Below are 5,170 nucleotides of genomic sequence, written 5' to 3'. Positions count from 1 at the left end.
TGATTAATGGGTCCATTTTACAATCAAAACGCTTAAAATATTGGACCGGACTGGGCTGTACCATACAGGACTGCTCAATGCAAACAAGGCTTTTCTCAAAAGCAGGACTACTAGTACTTTAAAATTGTATATTTTATAGGAGAAATGAGCAAATTTGCATAACATTTGCAGAAAGGCGGGGTCAATTAGATAGAAGCAAATGAAAATTGCAAAAACTTTTTCGATTTTTTTGGCTGGTCAAATATCCCTTCCAGTTATACTATGTTTGGAGTTGATTCTGGCTCATCTCTATCAAAATATTGCTTCCACGTTTGGAGTGTGAATGGTAAAACTTATCAATAAAGTTTTTGAACAATTTAGAAGTTGTCTTAAACCTACTGTGAAACATGGACCATAGTAGTTGTTTATTCAACACTTTTGCTGCTTCAGCACGTGTCTTTTCTGAGACATTAATAACTGCATCATCTGCAAACAGTTGAAGCCCTGCCCAAATGCAAATGTTTGTCAAGTAAGAACATTGACTGCATATGAAAACTGGACAGAGTGAATCCTCTCCTCTTACGTCCAAACAGGAAGTACCCACTGGCTCCAAGAAGCCAAAATCCCATAAACGTCTCTTGAGAAATAAACAACTGTTGCTCAGTCATTCTATTTGTGAGAATGACCCTTCTTTTTCTTATTTTCTTGCTAATGTTATTTTTTTCAGAAATATTTTTTATGCAGTTCAAGTTATAAACTGGCCAACCAGATGCCAAAATTATGCGGTGCCTCGTAAAACATTCTAAGCATTTGACTGACAAATTTTGGACCACTGCTGACTGATGACGTCTGGCTCCCAACATGGTGGCATCCATTTCACAGAAAAATGGCGACTGCATTGACTTAATTTGTTAAAGCCGGAAGTAAGCCATTTTCTATGGATGATGTCACACTCAATTGCTCCAGTTCTCATATACAGTTAGTGACAAAAACAAACAGCATTGGACCCAAAACTGATCCTTGTGGAACATCACTTTGACAACAAGAGATAGGACCATTATTTGCATCTGAAATTCTAAACAAGATTTAAGCAAACTAAGAACTCTTTGAAAGAAACAGTAATTTATCCAACTTAATCCAAAAAAGTCGCATCATTAACAGTTTCAGCAATTCTTAGGTCCCTGTTGACAAATGTTCTTTTCAGCTGAATATTTTGGCCAAAATCTAAACGCTTTGGATGAATGATTTAAGCAAATTAGAGTTGTTCTGCTACTGCTTTTCTCTGTGATTTTTTGTAAGGCAGGAAGAATTTAAATTGGTCAGTGGTTGCAGGTCTGTAGGGGATCTCAAGACCTGAACATGAGTTTTATCAGACTTTATTAGGGAGTCTTTGGAAATGCCTCACCAGTAATAGGCTTTAATTAAATGAATTACTGGCTTTAAACTAGTTTCTGTATCCTTTTTAAAGAAAACTGGTATCTAATCCAATCCACATCTTTTGACTTGGAATGTTTTAAGTCTACTATCCTTTATTTTATGTTGAGATGGAAGGGTTTTTTTTTTAGACAAAATAACAGATTTTCTATTTTTTTAATAAGAAAATTAATAGTTTTGTTAATAAAGTTCCAACTTTGTTCAGTTTAAATCATTAGGTTTTTTTAATCTGCTTTTAATAATCAAAAATAAGCCTAATTATTTAATAAAATAATCATTATTGAGTTAAATTTCAAACTGAACAAAACATAAAACATTAAATCTAAGTCAAATACATTTGACAGTAACAACAAGCACAAAACAACATGATATGATATGAAAATATAACATCAAATTAGTCTTCCTAGGAAAAGTAATCACACATCTCTAAAAGTCTAATAATCTATTAGTCTAAAAGGGACAACATTTGTAAAACTGTAGATTTAAAGTCAATTAAATTAAAATATAGTCAATTTCTTATGACCAGTTGAAATATACTAAAATGAAAATGCAGATTTCATTTCTTAAAATCGTTGAAAAAGAAAATTTTGGATTGAGAAAACATATTTGCAAACACTCATTTTGCAGCTGCCTATAAACTTTATTTTAAACTTTTTTAGAATTAACAGTATAGATTACAAATATGAAATTAAAGATTAAATAAATTAGTAAATAAAAAACAGACAATTTTTGTCCTAAAAGAAAATTTGTTGTAGATAAGTTGAATCAGACATCTGTATTGTTAATCTACCATAAAATAGTAATAATAAACAGCTAATTAAATTAACAAAAAATGAGGTAGAAGATGATGGATTACTAACATTTTTAGTGTATGTTTTTCTGCTTGATATTTGAGTTTATTATTTATTTATGTATTTTTGGCGATAGCAGTGTGGAAAGTTCAAACGGCTTGCCGTAGCGCTCTATGGGCATGTCCCAACATTCCTCCCGAAACTTATACTCACTTTAACATCTCACCTCTACTTTTTCCTGCACAAACACCAGCATTTACGCACTCCCTACTTCTACACACAACACACGAATGTTTCTGGAGGTCTTACCTGCCAAATGTCATGAATATAGCAGCGCTAACAGAAGTTTTCCCAGACCTTAGAGCGTACTTCCACACGGACTCAATCCTCAATTGATTTGTCCACGGTAGACTTCAGGACCCAAGACTCCTCCCCCTTCCCTGTAGCCACTCCCAACCATGAGGTACTCTGGTGGGAGGGGCTTCCAAACAAAGCTGAAACAATAATGAGCGGAAATCATGGAGCTTTGTTTGTTATTAATTAAATTGCCAACAAATTCTTCCTGAAATGATTAATATTAGAGGTTAACACCACTACAGGTTGTGGGTTATATTTAATGTTACTTTTTTTGTGAATTTAAATACTTCTCACAGCCTAAAAACTTAAAAATGTAAAAAATAAATTAACTATATGATCTAACTACCATTAAAATGAGTTGTCCTTAGATTACTTAACCACCTCTTACAAAAACTTTGTGTATATTTAATTAAATTAACTTGAATATAAGTAAAGAAAGTACCATAGTTGATTACTTTTTCAGACTTAATTGGAACATTTTAAACTTACAATAGATGGACAGTGTATAAAGAAGTAAAATTAAAGTATAGAGCCTCACTTTTAGTACAGACTAGTATACATGTAGTACACTTAAGTAGAATCTTATCGCTAAGGGATGCAGGAATAATCCTTTGTTTTTTTTTTTTGTTTGTTTTTTTTTGCCCAAAATGAACACATTGCAGTGGTTGCTTTTAATTTTTATTTCTTTATTTTTATGATTTAATTATTTTTTTTTTTTAATCTAGTAATTTTCCTAATTTGAGAACTTTTTTTATTGCTACAGATCATTTAGCAAAAGTAGTAAACTTGAAGTTTATGTTATAAAGTATATTTGAGTGTAAGCTTAGCAAGTATACTATAGAATATGTACGTGTAGTGTAGAAAGTATACTGAGTACTTCTTTGGGACGAAATTCTAGCATTTAAATTTAAAATATATGGATAGCATATTAAAAAAAAGTCATCTTAAAGTATACTTCCTTACACTAATTATACTTATAATACACTTAAATAGATTAAACACCATTAAGCTACTGCCTCAGTTTAAGTTTTATTTTTAAGGTAGTGGATTCTATAAAGTTTAAACTTATCTATAAGCTTTATTTATTTTTGAACACTATCCAGTTACTTTTTCTGGTGTTTGTCTGTGTCAACACAAATACCTTCTGATATATTATCTAATTAAAAAGTGTATTTGTTTTTAATATAATATATAAAGCAAAAGTAAACACAGTAAAATGTTTAACTAGTAACTTTCCACGCCTGAGGTTGCCCCCCTCCCTTTTAGCTAGTGAAATACTAGTCTACAGCGACCCCATGTGGCCGCAGAAAGTCCTGCAGCATGAATGAAACATTCTCTCATCCTTCAGTGATGGGCGTCATGATGCAGCGTTTCCTCTGCAGAGCGGTCAGTGAGGCTCCTCAGATGGATGTGTGACCACAGTGAGATGCGCCATGCTGCAGGTCAAAGCGGCGTCCACTGCTCCAACTGAGCCGAGGAGGTCCCTTCTCACAGATGGCAATGAGAAGGCATGCAAGAACAGCATGAGCGCCACAGAGGACTGAAGGTCAGCTCTTTGTGTTAACAAGGCTGTCAATGTGCACTTTTCTTGGCAAACAAAGGCAACACAATTTGTGGGTTTCCTGATGCAAATGGTGAGGGGTCGTTTTCACAGCGAACACATGGCTTGGACATACTGTCCTGCTTCATTTCTCAGCCTTAGCTGATCTAATTTCTGTCACTCAAAAGCTGGAGTCACCTGATTTGGCTAATCAGGGGCGACTAATAGTGTTAGCTAGTAAAACAAGCAGGTCAGTGACTCAAGCACTTGTGGATCACTTGTAGCTTTACTGAAAAGTTTTTAAAGCAATAAAAGTACAATATTCTCTACTATAGTCCTTGTACTTGAGATCTACCAATTACTCATTTTCCAGCTCTCCCTGCACTTCTTACTACAGATCACCTGGATCAGGTTTTCTGTCAATCAGAATGTGAAAACACCAGAGTCAGCAGCAAGGAGGGAAGGGAGAGCTGGAGAACAGGTATGGTAGTAGTTCTCAAAGAGCAGGGTTGGGCCACCTCACTCAAAGGGTTAGGGTCTTCAAGTGTACAGAAAAAGTTGCTAGACTGGATTTTGTTGAAACCATTTTCCCCTAAGCGAAGGCTGCTTTGTAGTTTTTAACCCCTAGTGGTCCCTGCACTCACCTGTGCATTTGCAGATTACATCAATTGTTTGGGAATGACACAAACCTGTGGAAAGTTTTTCTACCTATGATTCAAAGTCATATGCAGTTCTCAATGGACAATTCAATGCAATTCATGAATGCATTGGGCAATTCAGGGTTGTAACATGACTATTGGAATTCAAAATTAAAATAATTGAAAATTTGATACTTAATTATGAGGAAAAAAAAAAAAAACTTTTACACAGTGCTGCCATTAGAATGGGTTTCATTCAAATTAAACGATCATTAAAGTGAATTGTGAATTTGTAAAACAAAACGTTAAAAATTGCCTGAACTACTAATGCAAGAATAAGCTTAGTTTTTTTCCCCAAGTACTGACCAATGGTAAAAAACATTTTTATACAAGTTAAAATGCTATTTCAGATTTTTGCAACATTTGTGCTT

The 5,170-nt window shown here is 34.1% G+C and overlaps 1 protein-coding gene across 3 annotated transcripts in view; it reads right to left on the bottom strand.

Annotated features, from left to right (window-relative positions):
- Window positions 1-2,644, bottom strand: part of tanc1b (tetratricopeptide repeat, ankyrin repeat and coiled-coil containing 1b) — a 109,209-nt gene extending 106,565 nt beyond the window's left edge. For 2 of the 3 annotated variants that reach the window (XM_024286421.2, XM_024286423.2), the window contains exon 1: window positions 2,514-2,644. The gene's annotated coding sequence lies outside the window, so the exon portion shown is untranslated. The remainder of the gene's footprint in view (window positions 1-2,513) is intronic. The other variant, XM_036209548.1, reaches the window with a different exon arrangement.
- Window positions 2,645-5,170: the final 2,526 nt, after the last annotated feature.

Source organism: Oryzias melastigma, linkage group LG21 (assembly GCF_002922805.2).
Source record: "Oryzias melastigma strain HK-1 linkage group LG21, ASM292280v2, whole genome shotgun sequence".
NCBI classification, from domain to species: Eukaryota; Metazoa; Chordata; class Actinopteri; order Beloniformes; family Adrianichthyidae; genus Oryzias; species Oryzias melastigma.
This window is presented reverse-complemented; position numbering and strand designations above follow the sequence as displayed.